This window comes from Diceros bicornis (genome assembly GCF_020826845.1).
Source record: "Diceros bicornis minor isolate mBicDic1 chromosome 1 unlocalized genomic scaffold, mDicBic1.mat.cur SUPER_1_unloc_2, whole genome shotgun sequence".
Lineage (NCBI taxonomy): Eukaryota > Metazoa > Chordata > Mammalia > Perissodactyla > Rhinocerotidae > Diceros > Diceros bicornis.
This window is the reverse complement of record NW_026690855.1, coordinates 6,285,164-6,301,476: the sequence shown is the minus strand read 5'-3', so window position 1 is coordinate 6,301,476 and position 16,313 is coordinate 6,285,164.

The window sequence follows — 16,313 nt, the reverse complement described above, 5'->3', positions numbered from 1 at the left end:
AGTTATTTCTAAATCCAAATGTTTTTCCAGTTAACATGATATGAAATAATATTTGGTAAATAAAAGCTTATTTAAGCTTGTTAGTTTTCAACATTGGATATAACACAGACATACAGACTTTCTTTGTCAGATAGACAATCCTGATGAAGAACTAATTGATGAACTCATACTTCTCAATTTCAAGATTAATTACAAAGTCAAGAGACTGTGATATTTTGCAATACTACAATAATCAAGAGACCGTGATATTGTAAAATGAATAGACACAGAGGTAAATGAAAAAACATGGAAAGTCCACACATAGACCTCTGCAAGTACAGACAACTTGATCTTGGTCATGACAATAAATGCACTCCAACATAAAACATAATAGATTTTTAGTCTCTAGTCATCATCAACCATGGTGATGATACAAAAGGACAACCCTATGGAAATAAATGAACAAAGACACAAATTTTGCACCTTAGAAATAAATATACTCAAAATCACACATCAACTAAAATATAAAATACAAAACTGTAAAAATCATACTGGGAAATAAGAGAAAATCTTCATTATTTATAGTTTGATGATTTGTTTTCATATACAACACAAAAAGCACAATCCATGAAGAAAAGAATTGATCATGTGGACTTGGTTAAATTTAAATTCTCCAATCTGGGAAAGACAGCATTCACAGATTGGAAATACAAACTCCTGACTAAGATAATACATTTGTAAAACACATATCTGCAGAAAGACTTGTATGCAAATTATTCAAAGAACCAGTCAAACGCAGCAACAAGAAAACAAACTCCCCAAATTAAAATGAATAGACCAAAATATGAATAGACAAGTTACCAAAAATATATATATACACATGGGAAATAAGCAAACATAAATTGCTCAACAATAAGGAATTATTGGAAAATAAAATCCATTGTGCATTAAGAAAAAGCAAATTAAAACACCAATGAGATACTCTACTCTTCTAGTAGAATAGCTAAAAACCAAAAACTGACAATACCAATTACAGGTGAGGATGTGGGACAATAGGAAATCTCATTCATTGCTGATGAGAATACACATAGTATAACCTCTTAAGAAGACATCTTGTTAATTCTTGTGAAGCTAAGTATAGTGTCACTATATGATGCACCAATTGTGCACCAGTGTATTTCTCCAACTACCGTGAAAATATACATCCACACACAGACCCCTAAGAACATCTAAAAAGCAACTTTATTCACAATGACCAAAACCTAGAAGGAACCATGATATCCTTTAACAGGTGAATGACACCCAAGTGTGGGACACTGGGTGAAGATACTTGAGGAACACATGGGCTACAGGCACAGGGTAAGGAAACACACGAGTTCAGACAGGGCCTAGAGGAACAGTAGATGAAAACACTGGTTGTCTAGATGGGCTGGAGGCATAGAGAACGTAGACAAACACGAGCTGGCATGGGCTGAAGCACAGCTGACAGGCAAACTCAGGAATGGAAAGGGATGCAGACACATGGAGTGAGAGAGACATGTGAGGTCTGGTATCAAATGTGGGCACAGGAGATAGAGACACTCGAGGAAAGATACCCGCTGCAAGTACGTGAGAGAATGAAATTAGGTGTCTGACATGGGTTTTAGAGAGATGGAATGGAGACTTACATGAGTTGACATGGGCTACAGGAACAAGGAATGGAGACTTTTGAGAGGTGGTATGGACAGAGGGGAGAGAAAACCTTGACAACACAAAAGGTCAGACGTGGGCTGCAATCATATGAGATGGTGACACTGGAGAGAAGATATCAGCTTCAGGTAGAGGGATGGAGACACACGAAGGCTGGCATTGTTGCAGGCTCATGGGCTGGAGATCCTATGGGACAGACATGGGTTGCAGCACAGAGTTTAGAAATACACTAGAGAAGACAAGAGATACCAGCTACATCTGTGCTTAGAAGGCAAAGGTGTGTAGCCTTAAAAGAATGTATGAATATGGAAGAAAGACAGGAAATCCATAATCTCAGCTTCTGTCTTAAGAATTAAAAGAGAATCACACTGGAAAAAGTACAGAATGGAAACAATAATAAAGATAAGAATCAATGAAATAGAAAAATACTAAAGAAACAAATCAGGCTAAAAGTTATTTTTAAAAATATTAATAAAGTTAATAAACCACTAACAAAACTGATTAAGAAAAAAAAAAGAAATGAAACACAAATCACCAGTATCAGAAATCCAATAAGAGTTTTTGCGCCCAAGGTGGGGCTACACTGGCTGGCAAGTTGCGTTCTCTGGGTGGAAGAACTGCCTTCTCCCTGGATTACTGCAGCGGATGAAATACGTGAACCCCTGACGAAAGCCGGCAAAATGTAAGACTTCTTACCACGTCAGCCTCCCGGAATCTCTACCTGTGGAGTCCGGTGGAAGGAAGTGGTGAGAAATTTTTTCTCTTTCTAGATTTAGATTGGCAGGAGAAAATATTTGGGAAACTAGTTTCTTGTGCTTTTAGTGACTCTGGTAAATTTGATAGAGTACGCTTGGTTTTGATCTTGATCCCTTTTCCTCCCAGAGATAGTCTCTGTTTTTCTCTTTTGTCTTTGTCTTTTGTATTGTGTGTCATAAGAAGGAAATACATAGGGTAGGACGCAGGCATAGGCCCTATAAGCCTACTGTCCAGGCCAGCCCCACAGACTGGTGAGTTTACGGTTCTCACCAGAATGGTGTCTATTTAGACAAACTTTGCTGTGGGTTAATATGCACATGAAGTGAAGGCCATTGTCAAGGGCATCTTGGAAGCCAAAAAGGCCGCAGATTTGGTGGGCACGGGTCGAGCAGTTAAGAGCCATTAGGGCGCTCGCCACTTTCAGGAGACTCCTGTGACACAATAAGTTGGGTCACGGAACGGGGTAGATGACACAGGTTCCCTGCCAACTGCAAGAAAATGTCCGTGCAACGACGAGGTACTCTGTAAAGCACACAGTCCCCAACCTCGTGGCACCTCCCCCCCAGGTATTATTCTGACTCCAAGAGACCTAAGGCGTGGCTAAAGCTGTCATTGTGCACATAAGAAAAAAACCGGATGAGGTTTTTCCTTCTGTCTTGTTCTGTGTCCTGAGAAAACTTGGCTTTGTGACCAGTGAGAATATTCTCCTTGGTCTCCACCATACGGAAGGTGCACTTACCGGGGTGCCCCTTGGTGGCCAGTCGAGTAGACTGGGGTTCTGAACTGTCTCTTTGTCCGGCTGTGCCAAGCTCTCAGGGGAGTTTGTCATAAAGGAACCCAGTCCATAAGGGCTTTTGTCGTCTTAACATTGTTACTTGTTAGTGCTGGAAAAATCCCATTCCAGTATCGCCTGCCTGGTGTCACAGATTAGCGGGTCTGTGACTGTAGGCGTCCCACACTATTGTGGGAGACCAGAGACACCGTTTTCACTACACCATCCTTACCGCCTGTGCAATGAAGGTCTTTACTTTGTCTGAATATCTTTGGGAGTCAATTCTGTGGATCATAGGGGCTACATCATCTGCGCCCTCAGCAGGGACGCCTCTTGCGTCTGTCGGGGGAAGAGGGAGAATCTCCCTCTGCCTTTTTCCTTAAGGTTCTTATGGCTGGCCAAATAATTAACAAGACAGGTTAGCAGGAGAAAATAATACCAAGTTTAATAACATGTATACATGGGAGAAAGCAGGGACACTGTGTTTCTCAACACAATAGCAGAAATTCTCATCTTAAATACCATGTTCAGCCAATGACAAAGGAAGATTTTGGGGGTGGGGGGAGTCAGTTACAGGAGATTACCACTAAAGCACAGTAAACAAGAGTAAGGTTTATTATGCATCCCCAAGGCCTCACCTTCCACATTGACAAGTCACTAGAAATGAGCTCATCACCCTGTCTTCTCAAAACAGAGAGGGAGATACTTTTACAAATGGAGATTTCCCTTATAAATGTAAATGATTGTCTGGCAACTCCTAGCAGGGTCATCCAGAGAATGTGGCCAGAGAGACAGAACTCCCGATAAGATGGGCTTGTTGGTGCCTTTTCTATTGTAACATTTACCCTACTTTATCTTTATAGCCATCAGGATAGATCTGTTCCATGAAGGAGCCATCATGTCAAATTCTTTAGGCAGTTAGTGGGGGAGGTCAAGTGTCCCTAGAGAAAACAACCAAGGTAAAGAGATAGATTTCAGGGTGGCCAAATCTTGATCTCCCACACGTCCATGATAAAGATTTATTCTAAACGTGGAAAGTTACCTCTGGATCTTTCCTTAAAAAGGCTTATTGGATCGAGTCACTGTTGGAATAAATATACAAATGAAGATCCTACACGTCAATGGCCCGACAACAGATCCTTTGAATTGGGAAAACTTCTAAATTGGGGGAAAAAATATGTTTTGAGAGCTCTCACACAATTGTTTAATTGGTACCTAAAAAAAGGCCAGAAAATGGAAGGGAAAAATTTGACTAGCCTTAAGACCTTGACTCAGGTTACAATTGAATTGAGAACATGTAAAAGTCTGTGTTGATAAGATTATAAAGGTTGGAATGTTTGAGCTAATTTTATATAAAGAGGTTACATCAACTTTGCCTGAGTATGTTTTAAAATGTCTGACTGGGAATGCTACCCTTGTCCAAAATTAGAAGACCAAGAACTATTGATAAAAATCTTAATGATAACTATGTTTAAAGGTATAAGAGGTGATGAAATTTACATGAACTTTTGTACAAAAAACTGATGTTATTTCTATTACAGAACTGGTTAACAAAAATAGTAATTTAAATGATGGCTAATTTTATCTAATGTCTTATGAAGTCTTATAGGCAATCTAAATAATTATTGGGAACAAGTAACTAAATAGTTGTGAAAAAGATGAATGCTGGGTGAACTTTAAATAGTAATTATGTGTTATGGTGGTTACAGCTTCCAAACTCTTTTTGGTGACTTAAAACTTTAGAGTTTTGTTAAATTTTGTGATAAAAATTCACTATCATCATTTCCAAATAAGATAAGATATTAGACATTGATTGCTAAATGTACGTTTGTCTACTTTTGTCTTTTCGTTACAGGAAAACTAAAAGGTTTTTGGGTCTATTGGTAAACATGTGTTTTATTTAAAGATTGTACTATAAAGGAACATATTTCTAGAAGTTATGAAGTGTTTATAAATTTTCCAAGCCACGATATACTAATGTAAAAGAAAGTTTATAATGGTTTACTTAGTTTTTACTTACAAATTGTGGTTTCTAAGAGTTAAAATTTCTAATTAGTATATGTGTTTGAAGCTACTAAATATTAAGAAAAAATATGTCTGTGTACAAGAAAAGTAAGATGTATAAAGAAGGAACAAAGAATGGAAATATTTTATTTGATTGATTAAGAAAGATAAATTTGTCTTCAAGTACTAGGAGGGAAAAGAAAGACATGGGACAAATCTGAATGTAAAAAGAAAGTTATAGGTTTGTGGAAGAGGAATTCTGGAAAAGGAGTTTTTGTATGGTCAAGTTGGTTAAGATTGAAATGAATTTAATTAAGTAAATGAATTTTAATATCAGAAGGAAGCTGGTACAAAATTATGATTTGGTTTCTTTCTCTTAAAAGGATAATTTTCTTGAACTTGATAAAAAGGTTATAAAAGATTTTTCTTTACCTTTGGGTAAGTCTACCTAAAAGACAGAAAAAAAAAAAACTGTTAAAATAATTTCCTGTGTTCAAAAGACTGAGGTCTCTCTATTAAGGTTTTCGGACTGTTAAAGATCGCTTTGCTTTAACGTTTTCTATTTTTGACAAGCTCCCCAAAATTCATATCTTAAATAAAGTCTTTTTTTTACTTTTTTTCTTTGAGAATTTTCAAAGGGCCCTGGAACTTCTCAAAGAAATTTGCTCTCTTCCTATAAGGAGGAAGACAAAGAAATTTGCTCTCTACCTATAAGGAGGAAGATACTAAACTTATTAGGCTTATTCAGTATGTTAAATTACATAGAAAGCATTGTCAGACAAGTGATGATAAGTCTGCTTAGGTGTTATTATGTGGGCAAATGTTATTGACATAGGTGTTTTAAAATTGTATAACATTACTGAAATTCTGATCTGTCCTGATTATCAGTCATAATTCTGGTTATTATTATTTTAAAGTGTTGCATGTCAAAAATTAACCAACTTTCTCTGTCAATTGCCATTTTGAGGTCTTGTTGTTTACAGACTTATTTCTTTGCTCTAATGCTTTTGCGAAATATTTCAACTTCAGAAAAATTCATGGAAAGGACTCTGACATTTACACTGGAGTACAGGTTTCTGACAAACTTTCTGATCATAAAACTGAACTGGGTAAGAAATTACAGAAAGCTGATGGAAAGACTGATAAATTCATGAAGCTGCTAACAGAAAGATTGGGATCAAGAATGGATTACACAGGACTGAATGAACTGATAAGGATAATTATAACTTTTATGATTTTTCATTTGATGTATTGCTGAATTTTTAATGTTTTATCTTTTCAGAGTTAAGGAAAACTTTTTCTCTTTTCTCCTGAGCTAGCTATGACTTATAACAATTTGGTAAATGATATTTTTGTAAGTAAAATTGAAATATTTCTCTTTTTCTCTCTATCTGATCCCTCGAATTTGGAAACCCTTAGTAAGTGAGTATTGTTGTTTGCATGACAATATAGTTATTTGCATAAGTTCAATAAGAATCTGTTCTCCTTATAACAGGACACAATTGGAAACATTGGTTATATTACCAAGGCTGTGACTGGAACATCATATTTGCGATATAACCATACAGCTTTTGAGGAATGAAGATTGGACTTTATGGAATAAAGCCACGTGGAAATATTGGCCTGGTACCTTATGTTCCAAACAGCACTTACCAAGATAAGTAAAGAATGTCACTTATCTGGCAAACACAAGGAACCTCGAAATATTTTGGGGGAACCTCAGAAGAGAGGAATTCACCCAAATCTGTCGGTATTGCAGGCAAAGTCTGATGACAAAATCCTTGGCTTGACTTTTCTGTCCTGGAGAGGCCTTTAAAGTTCAATCTGAGATTCCTTATAAAAAGTTCCAGCAAAGCAGACTTAAAAGAGCCTATGTGATCAATTCCTATTCTTGCTGTACTTATGTAAATAATTGGGTCAACTCTATTGGAACTAGACTTATTTTGCAAACTAGTTAGTTTTAATTTGTCTATCTTTGATAAAAATGAGGGTGATCTTAGAAAGAAAAATTATATTTCAGTAAAAACTATAGTGTACATTTGCGGATATTAGATCCTAGTTTTGTTAATTGTCTCTTAAGTTTTTTGTTCTATATCTGTTGACTGGACTGGATCCTGATTTCTTCTAGTCTCCTAAAATATCTGGCTACAGATCTCCAAACTAATGTTTTTCATTTTTTCCATCATTTTCATTTGGAATCACTAAAAACTGAACCTGCCCTTTTTCCTGAAACCTTACAAACTGAAGCTGATGGACTTGATATAAATTTAAGAGATTACCCGAAGACATCATCAGAGACATTTTAAACTGCAAAAGCTGCTTTGATGCTGACATCTAAAAATCTTCTTAACTAGCTGTCCCCTATACTCAGAAACTGCTTTACAACTTGCTCCAACCATTAACCTTGTTTTTCTTTCGTTTACATAGAAATGCTTCCATTAAATACTTGATTGCTTGCTTCCACAATATAGGTGTAACCTTGAGAGCCTACCTGCATCACCACCTTCTAAAATGAACTCAATTGAACTGATCTATTATCAGTACTAAGAAATCTGTTCAGTGAGATGAAACAATCTACCAACTCAGCTTCTGGACTATGAAACTACTTTAATTTTCAAAAGGACTGTGAAACTTCTAGGGAAGTTTCAGAGGAGGGAACTGATGGTGCTCAGGGCAAGCTACCCCAGGAGGCACCACTCTGGTATGCAGATTATTTCGAGCTGAAGACAATAAGGACTCAGAGAACTCACGAAGAATATTTGAGTTTCCCCTTCCAAACTGCCTAAAGAATTTAAAACAAAAGATCTGTTTCAGGAAGGAGTTATTATCATGATGGCTGTAAAGATAATGTAGGATAGCGGTTACAACAGGAAAGGCACCAAGCACCTTTTATCAAAAACTTTCTCTCTCCCTGGCCACATTATCTATAGATGACCCTGAGAAGAGTTGCCATGCAAACATTTGCATTTCTATCTCCATGTGAGTTGCCTCTTGCCCTCTGAGGTCCAAGACCACTACCCACCCCCAACACCTTCTTCGCCTTTAACTGCAATACTTAGGGGACAACTTAGACAGAGGGAAGAGTTGCTCATTTCTGAGTTTCTCCCAAGTATACCTGTTATTAAACTTGGTATTATTTTCTCCTGTTAAAAAAAAAAAAGAAATCAAATAAGAAGTATTCTCTACAGAGTGCTTAGATCTTAACACGATACACCATTTTGTGAAATACTTAGGACTGCGAATTAGACAACAAACATCAAAATTCACTTTATAAAAAAACAATATACTGAAACTGACACAAAAAATAACATAAAATAGGCAAACTCACATATCTACTAAATAAATTGAATTGTTAAAACGTCAAGCCAACTAACCAACAAAAACCACAAAGACTTTCCACAAGCAAAACTCTAGGTCTGGGACTATTAACTATTCCAGACAATAGAGGGAGGAAGGAAGGAAAGGTTCAGATTCCAGATTAGACTGAACACAAAACTAATAGAGATTTTATTCACATTGAATACAATACAAAGAAGATTCTTTACCACACAGGACCTCTGAAGTCATCTTTCCACTATACTACCCAATAAGTTGAACCTAGAGAAGAACTGGAGAAAAAAAGAACTACACTTATTAAATATTTTTAACACAGTAAAGAAACTGAGGTTATCTAAACTGAAGAGGAAAATGCTAATAGGTGACAATTACCATCTTCAATGTATGAGGAAGTCCAGAGAAGGCTAAATTGAAAAAGTGGATATAAAGTGAAAATTATTTAAATAACACAAAGAAAAATTTTATTATATGGCAAAGTAATATAGCAGACAATCAACCAATAAATAAAAAACAATTAATGTATATCATTGATTAGAGATATTAATAATCAACAGAACTGGTTTCTGGAGGTTGTGGAGTCTTTGTCCCTGGAAACTTCTCAGAAACAAACATTAAGCCATTTGTCCTGGATAGACTTTAGACCTTCTCCTGCTGGGGCTCAAGATCCCTTCAAGTTTCTTCTGTAATTTTAATCTACTGCTAAATTAAATGAGAGAAGGCATAGTGAGGTCAATTATGAGTGTGCTCTGGGGGGGTTCCTTAGAGGAGTTGTGGAGAAAAAGTAAACACACCTGGGATCCCGTAGGGTTCTGAGAAGCTGAGAAATAAAAGTATGTAAAGGGCTTGAGACATATTGGGACCTTAGTAAATAACCATTGTTATCAGTAATAATTCGTTTCCAATAGTGTAGATAAAGTTGGCTATTCTGTCTAAAAAACCTCATTCAAAACTGTCTTAGTTGACTGAGGATTAAATAATCAAAGCTGGCTTTGTTTTTAATATTCTTTCCTAGCCAGGTAGGGCTCAAGGGAAGCAAGCAAAGGAATTGTGTGACACTTAGGAGAGTCACAAACCCTGAACTCAGAGTAATGTTTGCTTTAGCCCCTGAAAATTCAGGAGCCTCTAGATCCAAATGCCAAAACATTCAAGTTGTTGGTGAATCTTGGTTACGATTTTGATACTTTTGGCTGTCTGCTCAAGCAAAGCATCCTTTGAAACCTAGGGTTTCTAAGCCGGTGGTTCTCAATGTGTGGCTGGTCAGCAGCATCACCTGGGAAACGGTCAGAGACGTAAATTCTCGGGTCCCCCCATCCTGCTGGATCACAAACTCTGGGATGGGCTCAGCACTCTGTGTTGTAGCGGACCTCCACACGGTTCTAATGCACACTGGAGTTCAGGAACCACTGTCTTAGGAGAAGCCAGTCCTAGGTACAACATAGGGTTAGCAAAGATTCCTCCCTCACGAGGGCTTCTCCTGAGGCCCCATGGCCAAAATAAGGATTCCCCATTATGGCCATAAGAAGAACTCCTATGGCTCAACTCCAGGCAGCCGTCCTCAGGAATTTTTCCAATATGACCAGGAGCTCTGAAATTTGAATTCAAAAAAAGAAAAACATATAAAAAATTGATTCAACATTCAAGAAATTTTCCTGCTTCAGATTGAGGGTGAAGTAGCTGAAATAGAGAAATTTTTCCCAGAACACTGATCTGTCATTTCTTCATGGAAACTACTGAGATCTTTCAGTGAAACTAAACAATGACTAGGAAGGTTATGGTTAGTCTGATGTGTAAGAGGAGAAAGAAAACACAAAGATAAAGAAAACAAACAAACAAACAGGAGAGAGGGAGAGTAAGGAAGGCAGATAGAAACAGGGACCATCAGTCAGAGGTAGTGAGAGGAGGGGAAAGGAATAGAAGATGCAGAGGGAGAGAAGCAGGTGCCGCTCGGTAGGAAACATACCTGTGGACACTGTGCACGTGTGGCTTTCATAGAAAGGTGTAAGGTTTCTAAAAAGCAAAGAAAATAAAAACAAATCCAACCAATTTAGTAATTTGTCCTAAATTTAATTGATCAGGTCTGATCTCTCTGATGTCTTCCTTCTCCTTTATTTCATCCATGTCTCAAATTGTATGTCCTGCCCTTGTCTAAGGCTTCAGAAACACACCACAATTCAAACCTTCACAAGGTGAACTTTTTAAATCATTTCAACTTCGTCCTTGCCCTTCTGCACAAAATAGATGCCCTACAGTGTTAGCTTACCTTTTGGTGCCTTTCAAAAGAACTTTAAAACACTTTATTCTTAAAAGTACAGTTTTAGATTTACAGATAATTGAACAGATAGTACATAGAGCTCCATACATCCACTACACTGCCTCTCTCCTCTCTCCCAAGCCCCGTTTCCCCTATTATTAACACCTTGCATTAGTGTGATACGTTTGTTATAATGAATGAACAATACTGAAACGTTGTTATGAACTACAGTCTCTAGTTTAAGGGTCACACTTTGTGTTGTACAGTTCCATGGGTTTTGACACACATATAGTGACATGTAGCCACCATTATGCACAGAACAGTCTCACTACCCTAAAAATCCTCTGAGCATCAGATTAGCTCTTAGTGGCTTTTTAATATATTAACAATTGTCAGAATAACGTAAATTTTTATGATGAAAAATGTTCCACAAGTGCTAAGTTTTGTTAGTCTCACTATTATGATCACTATTAGAAATAATGAAAAAAATGAACCCCTATGTAAATAGAAAAATCGTAGAATTTTAAAGATAAAAAAGATCTGGAAGATTAGGAAATCCGACATTCTTCAAGACTCTGCCCTTCAGTCTCTCAGCTTTCTGTGTCATCTATCTGCCGACTCCGCTGAGGAGAAAGAAAGAAATCGATAAAGAAAAACAAAGCAAAGAACAAATTTGGGTTCTAAGTAGTCCTCTTGAGCCAAATTTAATCACGCATGGATTCTTCTTTATTACATATTTGCATCAGGAACATAATTACTAGCTAGAGCCTAATTTGAGAATATTCATTACGAATGAAAGATGTCATATCTAAGAACAGAACGGAATTTACTGAGGTTTTACTCTTGGGACATTTGTAGGATTAAGTCAGGACATGCTGTGAGAGTGATAAATAAGTTCTATATATTTTTATTCTCCAAGACCATGAATTTCAGCCACACTTTATACCCATGTACTTTGCAACAATGAAAAACAATTAAACACTGATCTTGAATATTTTGCCCACAGATTCATTAGTCTTTAAAATATAAATTGAGCAATTTTAATCTAGATGAGTGAAAGACTATGGAGACTTCTAGAATGTCACGTTAGGTCCTTTGGAAGTGAAGAATTGACTTTATAAAGCATTTCTATACCTTCTCATACCTTGACAATAGTGCTACTGTGACTCTCTTTTAAAGAGGATAATGGCAGGCTTTACTTTGATTTGCACCCTTTTGTTTTTAGTACATTTACTTAATATTTCTCAGTCTTTTGAAAACTTTTATCATTAAGCTCAACCTTCATTTAAATCACCAGACCTATTTGATGAAGGCGACATGAACATTTACTTGCAAACTCCTCAAAAAATTACTAATTTAACCTTCAGATGATCCATTGTAGAACTCAAACTGGATTTCCCAGGCCCCTCAAAATGGCTCATAACTATGTGTTTGTACATTTATCTGGGAAGATATTATCTAAGGGTAATTGTTCTTCCCAAATGCTTTCTTTACCTCAAACAGCGATATTCCCAAAGTTTTAATGAAAATGTGGCCAATTTGGTGAAAACCAAGTGACTTGTTTGTTTTAGCATGCCAATGAGATTAAGAAAATAAGTAATTTAATTATTGTTATTGATTATAAAAATCAAAAATTAAGCAAGCTTCTTTGTCCAAAGACATTTCTGCGAGTGAAATCGTGGGAAAAACTGACAGCTAGCTTCCCGTTTTAACCACTAAATCATAAGAAATGTAATACCAGGGGCAAACACTTGAACGTTGTCACCTGCACGAGTCCCCAACGGTATAGTCCCATCAGGGCCACAAATCAGGGGAAGGAACCGGAAGAGGGGAGACAGCTGTGCCCTCAGCATCCTTCCTTCCTGGGTCAGAACACGGTCCCAGCTGCTCACTGTCTAGTTTTCTGGGGAAGCAGAGAATTCTTCTGGGGACACGACACATCAGGTGTTAAGGATGTCATCGTTCTTTTTGAAACAAATGTTAGTTCATGTGATGCACTTCTCAGGACAGGAGGAGCCGCCTCAAGGGAAGGCAGATCTTCTCCAGGAGCTGACGGTCATCCAGGGAGAGCAGAGTCAAGAGCTGCAGAGGGACAGCCAGCTCCCGCTCTCCCTCTCAGGAACACCTCAGTCCCCAACCCCTCCTGCGCCCACCCCAGCGGTTCCCATTGTATCCTCGGAGACGCCCGAGCATGCGCAGGACGGGCGCTCAAAGCAGCAGAGGGGCCGGCGAGCTGGAGAGCCCCGGAGCGTGTGCACTGGAGGTGGGGTCCCTGGTGTGGACGTGGCTGCCTCGGAGGTTTGTGTGGGGGGATTGGCGATTTCTGGATCCTTCCTCCAGGATTTTCAGCACTGGGGAGCTCTCCTTTCTGTAGTGCGGAGGAGCGCTGGGCAGGAGCGGCGCCGAGGTAGGCAGTGGGCAGCGGGCTCGGCGTGGAGAACTCCGCTGCAGATGGCGGGAGCACAGTGTCAGGGGCGGGGACCGGGGCTGCTGGCGGGCTGCTCCAGGCGGAGGAGCCCAACTTTGTCCCTTGGAGGAGCAGAGGAGTGCTGCCTAGCAGGCCGGTCCCTCTGTCTTGGCGGGGCCCCACCACAGCGGGCCCTCCTGCCCACCCAGCGGAGGTGCAGGGGGCGGCAGGGAGTCGCCTACCCTCTGCACGAGCCCTTGAGTTCATGCCACCCGGGACTCCATCTAGGCCAGGTCGGGATATCTCCCGGTGAACACGGCCCTTCATAAGATGGCCTGTGGTCAGCGCTCCTCTGTCTGACTCTGTTCAGGCTATTGGGCTCCTCATTGCGTTCTTTAAACAAATAAATATTCCTACTTCCTTGGGACCACTTTTATAGAAAAGCCTAATCCCATTAATAGTTTCTGATAATTGACTGTATATTTGCAAGGCGAACTTTGAAGCCTGTGAATTAGTGTAAACTGCATTTAATGAAAGGAGCTTTAAACAATCTTTGGTGCAAATTATGTAGCTTCCTAATAATAACTCACATTCTGTTAACATAGACTGATGACTGATCAATTGATGATTGACATACTGTGTAGGGAATTTTGGTATCAGTGGAAAGATTTTTCTTGGCAGTTGGTGATAGAATTAAAATCGGATAAGGAGGAGGTTTTTAGAAGTAGTATGTAGTGTGTGTTTTGTCTCCATATTCATTTACAATTGTAAGAATTTAGATTTGGAAAGCTCATAGAACAGGAATTTTCAAATTTTGATTTGACTGATAGGGTGAAAAGTCAAAAGGCCAAATACGGTAGGATTTCATTTATATGATATTCTAGAAAAGGTAAACCATAGGGAAAGAAAACAGGTCGTTAGTTGCCATTAGTTTTAATATTTAGTTAATCATTTAGTTTACTCATTAGTTTTAATATTTCTGATTAAAAAATACATTTTAATGATAGCATCCTAATTATGCTTTTGGATGATAAAGAATTTAACAACCTATTAAATTCTGCAGTAGGAACAAATGATATGTTGGTTATTAGTGTCTTTGAGGTGTAAGTATTGTTGGTAATGAATATAAATGAGCTTTTTCGGATTGTGAACTACTGATTTTTTTACTACATCCTGTTGGACATGGCATATTACAAGCTTCAAAAGGCTCTTTAAATTATTGTAGCAGGCTGAAGCTATTAAATTGTAATGTAAGATCATTATAGATGAAACAGGCAAAAATACAAAAAGCCATTCATCATTTTCTCTTTGTTAAAAAAATAAAGTAAATTTTACCATATACATGAATGACTTTTGGCTAGATAGACCTGAACTTGACAAGATGGACTCATTAGTGTCGGGGGAAGAGGGAGAATCTCCCTCGGCTCTTTTTTTTAAGGTTCTTATGGATGGGCAAATAATTAACAAGACAGGTTAGCAGGAGAAAATAATATCAAGTTTAATAACATGTATACATGGGAGAAAGCAAGGACACTGCTGTTTCTCAAGACAATAGCAGAAATTTTCGTCTTAAATACCATGTTCAGCCAATGACAAAGGAGGATGTTGGGGGTGGGGGGAGTAAGTTATAGGAGATTACCAGTAAAGCACAGTAAATAAGAGTAAGGTTATTATGTAGATTTAAGGCCTCACCTTCTACATTGATTAGCCTCTAGAAATGAGGCCATCCCCCCCTCTTTCTAAAACAAAGAGGTATATACCTTTATAAATGGAGATTTTCCTTATAAATGTAAATGATTGTCTGGCAACTCCTGGCAGGGCCATCTAGAGAATGTGGCCAGAGAGACAGAACTTCTGATAAGAGGGGCTTGTTGGTGCCTTTTTTATTGTAACCTCTATCTTACATTATCTTTACAGCCATCATGATAGATCTGTTCCAGGAAGGAACCACCATGTCAAATTCTTTAGGCAGTTAGTGAGGAAGGTCAAATGTCCCCCAGAGAAAACAATCAAGGTAAAGAGATATATTTTAGGATGGCCAAATCTTGATCTCCCACAGTCCCGCCTTTGAAACTAAAAGTTTCACAGTCTTTTTGAAACTTAAAGAAGTTTTATAGTCTAGAAGCTGAGTTGGTAGATTGTTTTATCTCACCAAACACATTTTTTAGTCTTGATAATAGATCAGTTTAATTAAGTTTATTTTAGAAGGTGGTGATGTAGGTGGGCTCTCAAGGTTATGCCTATATTATGGAAGCAAGCAATCAAATATTTAATAGAAGTATTTTTATGTAAACAAAAGAAAAACAAGGTTAATGGTTGGAGTAAATTGTAAACCAGTTTTTGAGGTCTGAGGACAGTCAGGTAAGATGATTTGTAGATGTCAGCGTCAAAGTATCTTTTGTAATTTAAAATGTCTCTGATGGTGTCGTTAGGTCATTTCTTAAGTTTATATCAAGTTTATCAGCTTTAGTTTGTAAGGCTTTAGGAAAAAGGACAGGTTTAGTTTTTAGTGATTTTAAATGAAAATGATGGAAAAAATCAAAAACGTTAGTTTGGACATCTGTAACCAGATATTTTAGGAGACTAGAAGAAATCAGGATCTAGTCTAGTCAATAGATATAAATCAAAAACCTTAAAAGACAATTAACAAAACTAGGATCTAATATGTGTAAATGTATATTGTGGGAGATCAAGATTTGGCCACTCTGAAATCTATCTCTTTACCTTGGTTGTTTTCTCTAGGGACATTTGACCTCCCCCACTAACTGCCTAAAAAATTTGACATGGTGGCTCATTCCTGGAACAGATCTATCATGATGGCTGTAAAGATAATGTAGGATGGAGGTTACAATAGGAAAGGCACCAACAAGCCCCTCTTATCAGAAGTTCTGTCTCTCTGGCTACATTCTCTAGATGGCCCTGCCAGGAGTTGCCAGAAAATCATTTACATTTATAAGGGAAATCTCCATTTGTAAAGGTATCTCCCTCTCTATTTTGGGAAGAGGGGGAGATGGCCTCATTTCTAGAGGCTTATCAATGTGGAAGCTGAGGCCTTAAATCTGCATAATAAACTTACTCTTGTTTACTGTGCTTTAGTGGTAATCTCCTATAACTGACTC